The sequence below is a fragment of the Chelonia mydas genome, chromosome 7 (assembly GCF_015237465.2).
Source record: "Chelonia mydas isolate rCheMyd1 chromosome 7, rCheMyd1.pri.v2, whole genome shotgun sequence".
NCBI lineage: Eukaryota > Metazoa > Chordata > Testudines > Cheloniidae > Chelonia > Chelonia mydas.
Genome location: NC_057853.1, coordinates 20,100,555 through 20,115,021, shown reverse-complemented (window position 1 = coordinate 20,115,021; position 14,467 = coordinate 20,100,555).

Below are 14,467 nucleotides of genomic sequence, written 5' to 3'. Positions count from 1 at the left end.
GCCGTTCCATTCCATACCATATCTTACCAAAAGCTCAGTACTGACTCTAGTAGCTTTCATGCAACAAATCAGAAATTGCTTTGTACATAACAGTTAATAAAACCAGATAATTCACTACTGGATTTTTATTAACACTCATTTAAATCATACAGGCCTCCCTGAAACTTTTTCCTTTTATGCCCTTTGGACTTTACCTACTAAAAGCTAAATGAGAGGCCTGCATTCTAAACTCTGGGCTCATGTGGCCCCTTGATTTAAAAAAAGGAGACCTCTTTAGTGTCATGCCAAAAGTCAATGGCCCACATTCTCTGGCGTGTCCAAGCTGTGCTTAGAGCTCTACAGGAGGATGGGGAGGGCAAAAATGTCTTGACACCACCTTCGTGGATTGCTGATACTGGCTCTAGCCAGGAGCCAGTTCACTAATTGGTGCAACTCAGAGCAGCCTCAAGGCTACTCTGAATTGTGTCTCGCTATCCCTAAGTGGCTTTCTGGCACATGGGGATCACAGCAGCATTCTGTTCATGGCCCATTTTCCCTGGACATGTCATCTATGCTGGGAGCCAGGAGAGGGGTGGTATTGAACTGCTACACAACCAGATTTGTCTATGTAGGGGGATTCCTCAGGATGCTCCTTTGCAGCCCATTTCCATCATCAGAGCAGCACAAAGTGGCATAGGGTGGGTGAAACTCTGGGCTAATGTTTGTAAAGCGATTTGGAGATGTAATGTGTCTGTCTGTGCACAGCTTTTGCAGACCTCAGGACAGAACATGCCCAAAGAGCCAACGCTTGATCCTACCACCTTCGCTGGAACCACTAATCAAAGACAGGGCAGTAAATTAATGGGAGTATGGTAACAGATTCAGGCCTGTAATGAGTGAAAAGGTAGCTGACCAAGATCTGACTCTGGCTGTACACATAAAAAGAACAGTTTTGAAATGAATGTGTTATCTATCCAGTTGCCATGGCAGAGGTTTGAGCAGAATGGATGAAATTGTCCCTTCTTAACTAAAATCCTAGTGGGCACATTTTGCACCAGCTGGAATTTGTACAGAGCACGATTAGGGAAGCCAGCCAATAAAGAATTACAGTAATCTAATCTGGCTGCGATAAAAGTGTGAATAACCATTTCAGTGTCTCTCTGGAAAATTACCACAACTTGCCTATGCTCCTTAAATGGTAGCAAGAGAGAATCTGATGATGTAGTCAAATTGCTTTTTAGAAGACAGAGCAGGGGTCATCTAGGACCACCAGACTCTTCAACAATAAAGAGGAAACAGTCTTTTTTTAATCAGAAGAAACAATGGCAGATGAAATTCTATGTTGATAAATGCCAGCTAATGCACATTGGAAAACATCATCCCAACTATATGTATAAAATGATGGGGTCTAAATTAGCTGTTACCACTCAAGAAAGAGATCTTGGAGTCATTGTGGATAGTTCTCTGAAAACATCCACTCAGTGTGCAGCAGCAGTCAAAAAAACTAAAAGAATGTTGGGATCATTAAGAAAGGGATAGATAAGAAGACAGAAAATATCTTTTTGCCTCTATAAAAATCCAAGGTATGCCCACATCTTGAATACTGCCTGCAGATGTGGTCACCCCATCTCAAAAAAGATACAATTTTGAATTGGAAAGGGTATCGAAAAGGGCAGCAAAAATTATTAGGGATATGGAACAGCTTCCATCTGAAGAGAGATTAATAAAATTGGGATTTTTCAGCTTGGAAAAGAGATGACTAAGGGGGATATGATAGAGGTCTGTAAAATCATGACCAGTGTGGAGAAAGTATATAAGGAAGTGTTATTTACTCCTTCTCATAACACAAGAACTAGGGGGTCACCAAACGAAATTAATAGGCAGCAGATTTAAAACAAACAAAAGGAAGTATTTCTTCACACAATGCACAGTCAACCTGTGGAACTCTTTGCCAGAAGATGTTGTGAAGGCCAAGACCATAACAGGGTTCAAAAAAGAACTAGATAAATTCATGGAGGATAGGTCGATCAATAGCTATTAGCCATGATGGACAGGAATGGTGTCGCTAGCCTCTGTTTGCCAGAAGCTGGGAAAGGCTCACTCGATGATTACCTGTTCTGTTCATTCCTTCTGGGGCACCTGGCATTGGCCACTGTTGGAAGACAGGATACTGGGCTAGATGGACCTTTGGTCTGATCCAGTATGGCCGTTCTTATGTTCTTATGTAAAAAGAACCCAAGGATGGGCCCAAATTTGTGATGAGCTCCCTTGGTTCCCATTGGTGTCAATGATTATCAAGGACACTCAGCATCTCTCAGGATCTGCACTGCACTGCACTGCCCAAGATCAGGTCCAATATACTTATAGCAGTTGCCTGGGAGCAAACATGTCAGGTAAGATTGCAAAACAATTTCCATTCTAAGCACCGGTTTCCATGCCTTCATTTTTCCCATATAATCACTTATTAGGGTCACAATTGGTCCCTTTTTCACGTTGGATCAAAATCCCTTCCACCATTTTGGAGTGTGGATGACTGAAGAAAAAGGACTCTCTTCCTGATTTAGAAATGAATTGTCACATTTTCACAGAGACAAGGTGGGTGAGGTAATATTTTTTATTGGGGCAACATTGGTTGGTGAGAGAGACAAGCTTTCAAGCTATCCAGAGTTGTTGTTCTTCTTTGTAAGCTCAAAAGCCCCTTTCTGTCACCAACAGAAGCTGGTCCAATAAAAGATATTACCTCACCCACCTTGTCCCTCTAATATGCAGGGACCAATAAGGCTCCAACAGCACCACATTTTACACACAGATCATGTGTGGCAAAGGGGTTAGTTTCACCCTGAGTGCACGGGAGACCTTCAAATGTCAAATTTCAACATATGAAAATCTGGGTCATACTGTACTTATAATGTAAACAGTTTTCACTCTGAAATAGGCTAGTTGTCACTGGAAAAGGGGCTTGTTTTCAAGCAAACAATTAATAAAATTATTCCCATCCACCCCCAACCTTCCCCTGGAATGGATCTGTTTTTGATTTTCTAATTAAACAGAATAAAATTCCAACCCTTTGTCGCAAATGTCTCACACCAGCCTCTCTATGTGAATAGCATTATGCATGGTGCTGGGGCAGGGTGGGCAAGGCACTTACATTAGCATTTCTCCTGAGTTAAAATTCAGTATCTTCTGAAAAGAAATAAAGGACTCAACTAATGGGAGCATCCATGTGGCCCTTTTCTGTTCCAGCATCATCTCTTCATATGCTTTCTTACTGGACTGCAACACCCTATGTATCTCCTTGCCTCCACCATCACTTTCTTCCTTCCTCTTTTGAACATTCGCTTGGCATATAATCATCAATCCCTTCCAGGACATCTTAATCCAGATCAAGATTTAGACAGATCCTGTGTGGTGACAATAGGCAGGACAAGCTGTGTTTTTGTCAGTCTGAACGCTGGTGAGAGTCAAGGAGAACTCCAGAAGCCTGCATCCGATGAAGTGAACTGTAGCTCACGAAAGCTTATGCTCAAATAAATTTGTTAGTCTCTAAGGTGCCACAAGTACTCCTTTTCTTTTTGCGAATAAAGACTAACACGGCTGCTACTCTGAAAGAAGCCTGAATGTGTCAAACGGCCTGAATAAAGGATTGCCTTTATGTTACTTACAGTCAAGGCCTGTCTCTTCTTCTAGTGTACCATACATTACATGGAAATGCACAATTTAAATTTAAAAGGCCTGATTCTCATTTATACTAAGGCCACTTTATGCTGCTCTCATTGTTTAAAGTGGTGACACTTTAAGGCCCCTTTACACTGCTCTGGTAGTGTAAAGTGGCATTAGTGTAAATGAGACACAGACTCAAAGTGCAGTAAGATATAAAGCAAGTGAAACTAAGGAAACCAGTTTAAAAATGACTCTTCCAACCAACAGTCTATTCCTGCTAGTCCCTGTAATAAATCACTAAGAAAGCTTGTTTTTGGAACTTTCCACCAACTCACAACAGGCAACTCTGATGAATAGTTATTCTGAAAGGTACCCAAAGCAGGGCTCTATATTAGGAGGGAGAGGGCTGACATGTCTGGTTAGGTTAAGGGCTGGTCAGTGTTGCTACTGCTTTCAGCTTCTTTGTTCTGCTCCTAGGCAGACTGACCTGCACTTAAGAAACAAGAAACAGTGACTTGAGCCATGGACCCACATGAAACCTGTCTGTTGTCTCCCTCTAAATCCTGAAAAGGGAGTTATTATTTGGGATTAAACCTTCCATTTAATGAACTGAACCATTGCTGATCTTGACATTTAGTACACATGACGCCTGCATTTACTGTGTGACCTTGCTCATTTTTATGACTAGCGTTGGAGGGTAAGGTACAAGAACACTAACAGGAGTTACACATGCCTATCAAGTGAGATGATAAGAGCCCGATCCATAACTAATGTAAATCATTGACTTCAGTGAGCACACACCTGTGTCCAACATTGCCCCATGACTTTTTGGTGTTTGTTGTATCCCCGTGCCACGTCTATCATTTAGATAGTAAGTTCCTCAGGGCAGGGACCTGAAGTTTATGAGCCTGATTCTCGTTTCATTTACACTGGTTTAAATCAGGACTAACTCCGTGGTTCTCTTCTGAAGTCAGTGGAGTTATATCAGTATAAAGCCAACATAAATGGGAAGCGAATCAGTCCCTGTTTGTGTTCTGCTCCGTGCGTTGCGCAAGTGTGGGTGCTATAAAATAATTACTAACAACTCCCACTAAAGTAGTGCTTAATGAGCCAGCCTGACCTTGAGGGGTGTTTGATTTTCAGACAAATTATTTTAAAACTTAATTTAAGAATATTGTCCCCTCCATTCCATAAAAGATTTGGGAACCTAAAGAATTTAAACATTTGTTACACAAAAACCCTGCAAACAACAGTTAACATTCTTTACGTAATAGTGTACAGAGTAATCACGACCATTTAAATCAACCACCTTAGACTGTTTAGGGCCTTGGAAAAGGGCAGTTCACTTGCATTGCCCTGGGAGAGAAGATGTGCCATTCAAATCATTGGCCTGGCCTTATAGGGTATGTCAATGCTGCAATTAAAAACCCATGGCTGGCCCATGTCAGCTGACTCAGGATCACAGGACTCGGGCTACGGGGTTGTTTATTTCTGGTATAGCTGTTGAGAGTCAGGCTGCACCCTGGGCTCTAGAGCCCTGCAAGGAGGAAGGGTCCCAGAGCGCGGGCTGTGACCCAAGCGTGAATGTCTACACCAAAATTAAAAAGCCCCTTAGCCCAAGCCCTTTAGCCCAAATCAGCTGGCATGGGCCAGCTGTGGGTTTTTAATTGCAGTATAGACAAATCCATAGATACAGCTCTGGGCAAGTGCAGAGGTGAACTGTCGGTGGAAGGGAGATAAACATAAAAGTAACACAAAATGCTAAAGCCTTACAAATAGGAGGAAATAAAGAACAATACTGTGATAAAATCCTTGACAAAATAAAGACCAATGTAGCAGAGCCCATTTCCCCTCCCTTCACCCCCCGCCCTAAGATTTGCTTATTTCCCAGAGCTACAGAGATCATCTGATTGCAGCCAGTTAAGCATCAAGTTAAGTACTTTGGGCCTTACACAAAGTATGTAAAAACCCTGTTCATTTTTCTCACTTGAAGTATATCTACATTGCAGCGGGGAGGTGGGATTCCTGGCACGGGTGGACAGATTCACAGTAGTTCAGCTCGAGGTAACACACTAAAAACAGCCGTGGCTTGGGCCAGCCACCTGAGCTTGGACGCTGAGAGTTGGGTGGGCTTGGACTCAGGGAGCTAGCCTGGGCCGCCACCAGCGTGCAATGTCCACACTGTTATTTTTAGTGCGCTTGCTGAAGGTGAGATAGCACAAGTCTCTATTCCCACACTGGGAATCACATCTCCCAGCTGCACTGTAGACATACTCTCAAGGTCCTGCCATGGTATTTATTTAGTTATGTTAAACCATTCCCAACTCACCCACTTGTCAGGGGGAGAGTAGAGGGAGGAGAAGAAAAACAAACCCTTTTGGAGTTTTAGAGTCATGGATGGATCAGACATTTTTATGGTAATTCTGTGAAAGGGACGCATCCCTGATGAACTGGGGTTTATTTTGCCATCAGTGTAACTAAATGAGGTTGTTTCCAAAAAAAAGTTTGCTCTTTACCAGCAGAAGGCCGAATGAAATTAGAACATAGAAATTAGAACCTTGAGCCCAAACACTGTTTAGTATTGGGTAATTCTCCCATTGCTGGCTCTGAACTGGCCCCTGTAGATTTGGTGGATTGAGAACTAAAAGGAGTCTGTGGTGTGTATGCAGCCAAAATTTCTCCATAGAGTTCCTGGATACAGTGGACATTACAAGATGTCCACCATTCCTGATGGCAGAAACTTTGTGAGATCAATTGATTCTGTGAGATAGCCACCATGTTCATGCCCAGGCCTCAGAAGAAAACCTGATCTCATGAAATATCTGTCATTTGGGGCTGAACAGTCCTAAGACCAGCTTGCCATATTTCAGTGCCATTGAATTGGAACCCCAGACCTTGCCCTCATTCAGCCCTGAACCCAAATTCCTAACCCCAGTTTAAACATAATCCAGACCCAGGCCATATTGTCTAGAGCTGAAAACTCTTTGGGGCCAGGACCATGTCTTCCTGTGTGTTTTTACAGCACCTAATATAATCGTGCCACTGATCCCTACCTGGGACCTCTAGGGCCTACTGCCATAGAAATAACAACTAATAATTAGGCACACATTTGAAGTCACTTGCCCAAAGCAAAAGATGCAAGGGAAAATCCTCAGATGGGGTTGATTTAGTGCCATTTATTTCAGGGCAGCTTCACAGTAGCTGAGGATTGGGCCGTTAATGTCAAAACGAGAGGATTACACTTGCCTCAGCGTTAATGTCAGAGCTGGGACTGAAAGTCAAGAATTAATGGGGCTCAGGTCACGAGGCAGCTTCTCTCAGCTTTAAAGAGGGATGTTCATGCTGAGGAAAACTTCCAAGTAGATCCGATTTAAGAGCAAATCCATTGACTTTTCACGTGTTTTTTTATAATTTGTCTTGCTGCCTGCTTGCTAAGGAACACAGCTATTTGTGTTCAGACAAAAGGGCTGCTCCCTCCTCCCCATCTGACCATCAAATAGGAGCCCACTGTGGGGAGACAAGGGCAAATTCTGAGGTGACAGCAATGCTGGTGTCATTTACACAGCTGTTAGTGCATTTAAGTTGCTTTAACTTGCATGCTGAGGGCAGGGGCAAGGGAGGGTAGCAGCAATCAACAGAAACCAAAACAGCACTATATGAGAAGATGTACAGTAAAACAGGAGGTTTGGTTGCTTGGCTTGACTGGCCAACACACATGGTAGGGCTCCTCACTCCACGGTGGGGCGCGGCTAATGATTCTGGAGGGGTGGCCTCCCTACACACTTGCTGACACCTGCAGGCAGCTGCTGGGGGTTCGGGGGGGGGGAATCTCTTTTCACCTGTCAGCATGAAGTGTAAGTGCTACTGTTCAGCACTCTGCCCCCTGCATTCTATTAGCCATCGCTTCTTATTCAGCTCCACGCAGGCAGAATGCCTCAGAGCACCTCCGCTTGGTAACTGCACCCAGCTCTTCCCCGCAGCGTGCCGCTGGCGGCTAAGGCCAGAATGTGGCCCTAATTAATGCTCACGGTCCCCCATGTGCTAATAGATGAGCATTATTATTCCCATCTTTTGTTTTTACAGAATAGGCAGTTTTGGACAGAGAAGTTAAATTAGTTTGCCAAGCTCTTAGGGGAAGACAGAAGCACTAGAACACATGCCCTCTTTAGAAATTCTCTACACTCCAGCTGGAGCGTATTACTGCAATATTTGAACGTGATCCTTGTGGCTATATGTTTTGTTTCATCAAATTTATGAAAATGTAGCTTACGCTGCTTGATTTTTAGTTCATGGTGCAGCTTCCCTGTATTACTAAAGCCCAAACCTCATTTGAATATTTACTTCTCTATGACTTGCTCCTTAGGACAGAAGAATGACATACTGTGATAGACAATGGATCAGATTTTCTGGTGCTCAGCTCACACAACTGGGGCCAGATTTTGAGTCCCACTTAGGCCCCTAAATAAGGGACAGATGGATATTCAAAAGAAAAAAAATGGCCAATTATTTTGGTGCTTAAATGGGGTCTGATCTCCTTTGAAAATTTGGCCTACTACTTGTATTCCTCTTCCTGCAGCCTATGTTGTTCCAAACCTCTCACTTTAATGCCTATCTGTGTTCTCCTCCCACCTCTCTCTTCATGCCTTCTTTCATGATATGCCATACACTTGGAATAATCTACCTCTCCTTGTTGCTAAGCAGCTCTCTCATTATTCAGATGTTGTCACTCTAAACACACTCTTCTTCCATGAGGCTCTTCAGTGCTAACCCACCAAGTGCAGAACATATGTTAAACATAAATTAATTGATAAGGCCAACATCAGTTGATACTTGGTGATACAACCTACAGACTGTACCATATGTTTAAAGTATATTATCTGAGGTTAGATGTTAAGTTCCCAGGGGCAGAGACCATCCATAAGAACATAACATAAGAACATAAGAACGGCCATACTGGGTCAGACCAAAGGTCCATCTAGCCCAGTATCCTGTCTTCTGACGGTGGCCAATGCCAGGTGCCCCAGAGGGAATGAACAGAACAGGTAATCATCAAGTGATCCATCCCACATTCTATTTATTATGCACTGCATTACCTGGTGGCACCTGGTGGGATTTTCTAAAGTGTTAGGTGTCTACCTCCTACTGGGTGCTTTGAAGATCCTGGTGGGCACCTAGCTGCATCTTTAGGTGCCTACATACCTTTAAAAATATGGCCCCAAATGCCTAAATCTCTTTTGAAATAAGACTTAGAATCCTAAGTCACTTAGGCACTTACAAAATTGAACTATGTGTCTAGTCCCAAAAGTAGAGCTGGTTGGGGGGAGGAGGGGAGGAAGGAGGAAAAAATTGTGAAATTCTTTTTGAACTCCTCACTGCTGTTTTTAAATCCAAAATTTCAAAATTTAAGAATATTTTGATGAGCTTTATAGTTGGCCAAAAAATAGAGGAAAAATTCCATTGAAGTTTTTCCTGGTTATTTTTCTTCAAATGTCAGCTAAATTCAAAACATTTGGACCAGCATTCTTTATAACAATAGGGTTTGGTTCTGTTCTTTTCTCCAGAAATATTTTTAGTGTGATCACAGGCAAATATGTAAAATCAAAATCACAGGTAGCATATATTTTTTTCTTACAGGGGCACAATATTACAGCCACTGTGTTACACTACATTTGCCAGTAGATTATTAAATGTAATTATTAATTATTAACACTAAACTAGAGTGGACAAAATATATGAACAAAGCACTTTTTGGCTGAGATTTTTAAAGCTGCCTCAGGCATCCAAATTCCATATAACTTTGAAAATCTCAGTTGTTACATGCCATCATCTTGATTTTCTCTTGTGTATGTTCTCTTACCCACTAACTGTTAATAAGCAAATTCAATCATTTGGGTGAATGAGCAAGGTTTTACCATAAGGAAATAAAGAACACTCTGGAATATCTAGATATCTGAATGAGAAGCCAATAATTCAGCTCTGGCAACCACAAAGTAAAAGTGTAGACTGCGGGTACAATACAGATTTCTAATAAAATAACTTAGTGTCAGTTCTTATTATTTACCTCATTAGTTTGTAATCCGCACTCCAAGGTTCCATGCACAAGCCCTCTAGAGGGATGATGCTACAACTGTAGGAACAAGTCCAAAATGCATCTAAATTGACAGGCTGTTTTCAGTGGGAGTTATGCAATATGTTAGTACCTCTAGGTGCAAGACCAGTGGGATTTCTACTTGTACAGCAGATGGTCCAGGCATCATTGCTGGAATGCACATGCTGACCCTAGGGCAGAGCCTGAATGGACTTCAAAAGAGAGAATGAGCATGTTTCAAAGTGTTATTGTTTAAATGTTCCACTAAATGGGGACTCCAGAACAAAATATCCACTGAGGTCATTCTGAAAAATGTCAACAGATGTAATGAGAAAACAGCATGTCATGGGAGGAAAACATTTCATAAGAGTATTTCTGGTGTTTTGGTTTGAAAAAACACTTTTTCCATATGCGTCAGCAGGTTGTCACAGTGTCACTGTCATGGAGTAGAAGTAGATGAACTTTCATTACTTTTGTTGGAAAGAGCAAGAAGGGTGTGTGTGGTATAAAAGGCTAGGAAAAGTGCAATGTGTCCACTCAACAGGTACACTGCAGCTACCATTACAGATGCACTTTGGGCTAAATCCTCAAGTCGTGACTCAATTTTCACTGGTATCAGAGTAGCAGCTGTGTTAGTCTGTATCCGCAAAAAGAAAAGGAGTACTTGTGGCACCTTAGAGACTAACAAATTTATTTGAGCATAAGCTTTCTCTAAGGTGCCACAAGTACTCCTTTTCAATTTTCACTGGCTCCTTCTTCAGGAAAACAAAATTCCCACTGACTTCAGTAGGTGTTTTGCCTAAGTAAGGACTCAGTGAAAAGCTAAGAGCTTGATCCTGTGGTTGATAATCATGAATCCTATTCTATTCTGTTCTATTCTATATAGGTTTTATGACCCTCAGTTATAATGAGATCCTTCAGCGCTGAGTTCTGCCATTGATTTCAAAGGGAAAAGGAACAGGCACATACTCACATGAGTAGTCCTGAAATCAGTGGGACTAATCACATGAATAAAGATTTCTTATGTAGAGTGACCAGACAGCAAGTGTGAAAAATCGGGACGGGGAAGGGGGTAATAGGAGCCTATATAAGAAAAAGACCCAAAAATCGAGACTGTCCCTATAAAATCGGGACATCTGGTCACCCTATTCTCATGTGAATAAGCATTTGTAAGCTCACTTTTTTAATAAGGAACTTACGATTTGGCCCTTCGTTCCTTATTTTTGTTGGTTCAACTCTGGGACAATGTAGGCATCAACGGTCTCAATAATCATCATACCTTTTATCTGACAAAAATCCCCAGTGTTGGCAATTGGCAATTCAACATGAGTGATTGGAGAGGAATTTCCTCCGCTGAAAGCTACTAACAGCAACTTGAACTTTAATAGCATCTTAACCTACTGAAGCACCGCTTGGTCAAGAGCCTTTACAATGACATTGACGCTGAAAGTTAATTTACCTTGCAGCTAGTTTTGTCTAAAATAAAATGCCAGTGAAAGTAATAAGCCTCATATTAAGTCATAAAGGGAAGGTTCATCAATTTATCATGTCAACATGCAATGAGATCAACAGTTCTGGTGTACCATGGTCACAAGAACCACAAGTCACAGTAACACATCAAAGAACTGGAGAGGCAATGACATCTGTGGTAAGGAGATAACTTGGACCCTGTTTGCAAAGGGCTTACGTCATCATAAGCAAGTTGTAACTGGCATAAAAGTTGATTGGTAACCAATGCAACTGTATCAAAAGTGGCATGGCATTCAGAATCCTGGTTATTGAAGTTTGTACAATTAATAGTCTGTTAATTATTTCCCTGAAAGCAAAGAACTTAAGCAACGTGTTTTCAGAAAAGTACTTAAGCCTATGCTTAATTTCAGCATGTGCTTAACTTTAAGCATGTACAAAAGTGTTCTGCTGAATAAGGACCAGAGAGCTAGGCAAATAATTCCTAGCAAATCATTCATTTAAAGAGTTTTGTCTTTTTCTGTTTGTGGAATGCCCGCAAAGAGCTGACACTAAGCCTGCACGTTGTAGATAGTCAATTTGTTGCGGGTATTCAATATTCAAAATTCAAGCTGTGTTAGTTAGTCATCGGTCACATACTCTCTTTCAGTTCCCTAATTGGAGGACTGTTAGTGTTAAAACCAGTTTTCCAGTGTGCATGGTTGCACTGAGAATTCAAAATTCACTCCCTACAAATATTTTACAAATTTTAAAAAAAAACACTCCTAAATCTAACTTTGTTAGACTGTTCCTGGAACATTAAAAAAGCATAAACACAGGCAAAGTGAATTGGTTTAAAAATGCTAATGTACTTTGCCAAACAGGGAAATAGGTTCAAGTGAACTCAGAGAAAAGATATTACATTCATGACCCCATTCACACTATTTCCTTGAGTATCAGTTGAGCTATAAACATTTTCTGTCAACAGCTTACAAAGAAACCTGTTCTAAAAATGATGCATTGTGAGAACTTTTACATCTAAATGGGACTTTTAAAACAATATGGTCTCATAGGTGGCTGTTAGTTAGAGCTGGTCACATAATACAAAGAGGGATTTGAAAATAAGCAGAGAGGGTTATCTTCTCCTATAATCATAGAGTCATTATATTAATTGTTCACGGGTATTTGGGTGACTGCCAGTTTATTTGTGAAATGTTTACAAATCTCAAACGTTTCATGAATTTTACTATAAATGATAATTGACCCAAAAATTCATACTGAAAATTGTGCTATTTGTTATTCTCCTCTTAAAGTTAAGTACGTGTTTGAGTCCTTTGCTGAACAGTGAAGGATTTGTAGGCATGTTCTGAATCAAGGCCTACAAAATTTCATCTCTCCAGTCAGGGAGGAATATGGCCTATTTAGAGTTTCATTAAATTCTCTCATTCATTTACCTTAAACAAACACCCCAAACCATGAAGCCCACAAATTATGCATGTAATTTGTCTATGTAATCATATGTTCCCTTAAGTGAGAACCATAACAAACCTTCTTTTGTTTCTTCTTCCTTCCCAGCCTGATTATAGGGTTTTTAATTTTCATTTGTGTGTGGGGAGCGTGTGTGAACATGTGCACATGTGTATACAGAACTTTGAGGGAAAGCTAAATTTAAGAAATGAGTTCTGCATTCAGTTTTGAGCAGAGAGTGGGGGAGGTTGTTTTGGTGCTATTGTCTGTTGCAGTAGTCATAGACAGGTTTCAGAGTAGCAGCCGTGTTAGTCTGTATTCGCAAAAAGAAAAAGAGGACTTGTGGCACTTTAGAGACTAACAAATTTATTTGAGCATAAGCTTTCATGAGCTACAGAGTACTTGGAGTGCTTCTCTAATGCTTCTTCTGTTTGTTCCCGGTTGGGTAGAGTTTTCTGTAACTTTTGGAACGTGGCAAGGTGCAAAAATTCTCAGGGACAGAGCAGAGAGATAGTTTCTTCTTCACTTGCAACAGGTAGAGTTCTTATTTCTGCATGGAGGAGGAAGTGGACTGACCAGGTCATAGGGGAGGTGGTTCTTGCGTTCCTTATGTCCACCAAGAATCCAGTCCAGAATATGGCTGGCTCTGTGTGCATGTGTATCTGGAGATTGCCCATGAGAAATTTAAGGCAGGGATCTCGGATAGGTTGTTTTGGGCTATCTCAGTAGAGGTGCTGTCCATGTGGTTATTGAAGTCTCCCAAGATGATGAGTCTCATGAATTTAATCACTATGTTAGACAGTGTTTCTATCATCCCCTCTTGAAAGCCTGTGGTGTCTAGCGATTTATAGATTAGCAGGAAATTAGTTTTGTCTGGACTCACATATTAAGGGGACTCACTCAGAATTTTTTTACTTGAGTGAACTTGTCCTGCAGTCTAGCCCAGAAGGGGAAAGAATGGCTACTTAGCCTCCAGATCTGTCTTCTCTGGGCCTGGCTCTGTGTGGAAGAGACTATCTTGCGTGGGCAAGGTGAGCTAACAGGTCTATGGTGTCGTTTAGCCATATTTATGTGATGCACATAACACTAGGTTGGGAGGCTAGTGGTCAATAAGATTGTGGATGGTGAAGAGCTAATTGACCACAGATTAGCGTTCTAGGGTTTGTTTTTGGCCATGAACAGCAAAATGATAGGATCAGTGATATAGTAAAAAAAAAACCCTCATGTCATGCTGACATCAGTCGGAGTGGTATATCCTTTTCACAATTGTCCTTACTGCCAGTGGGTGGGTACGCCTATGTATTGGGAGACTCCATGAACATTTGCTGTCTCCTTTGTAACCAACAGAAAGAAACCCAATTTCTACCAAGGGATTAGAACTCCATCTGAAGAAGTTATCCATGTGCAGTCTTGCAATGCCTTTTTTTAGATTTGGATCCTGGAAGAGAATTAATGAAAAAAAGGCTTATGTATATCCCATGTTTGGGAACTGTGAATGACAAAGGGATTAACAAATGACAAAGGGATTAAGAGATCTGCTATATTAGAAACTACTGTACCCTGGAATGAAGATATTCTATGGTTCTCTTTCAGCTAACTTGTGCCTAAGGCGACTGGATACTGAAGGTTGCGGATATCTGCTGCAAGAGAGGTCTTGCACCAGTTTATCTTGCACTCCCTTCAGTGATTAGGTTAAATATATATCTGTGCGAGGATTATTATTAATAATGATCGGGCTAAATCCTGACATCCTTACTTAGTGTTTACTTAGTTCTTACACAGGCAAAAATTCCCTTTGAAGTTAATGAGATTTCCATCTGTGTAAAA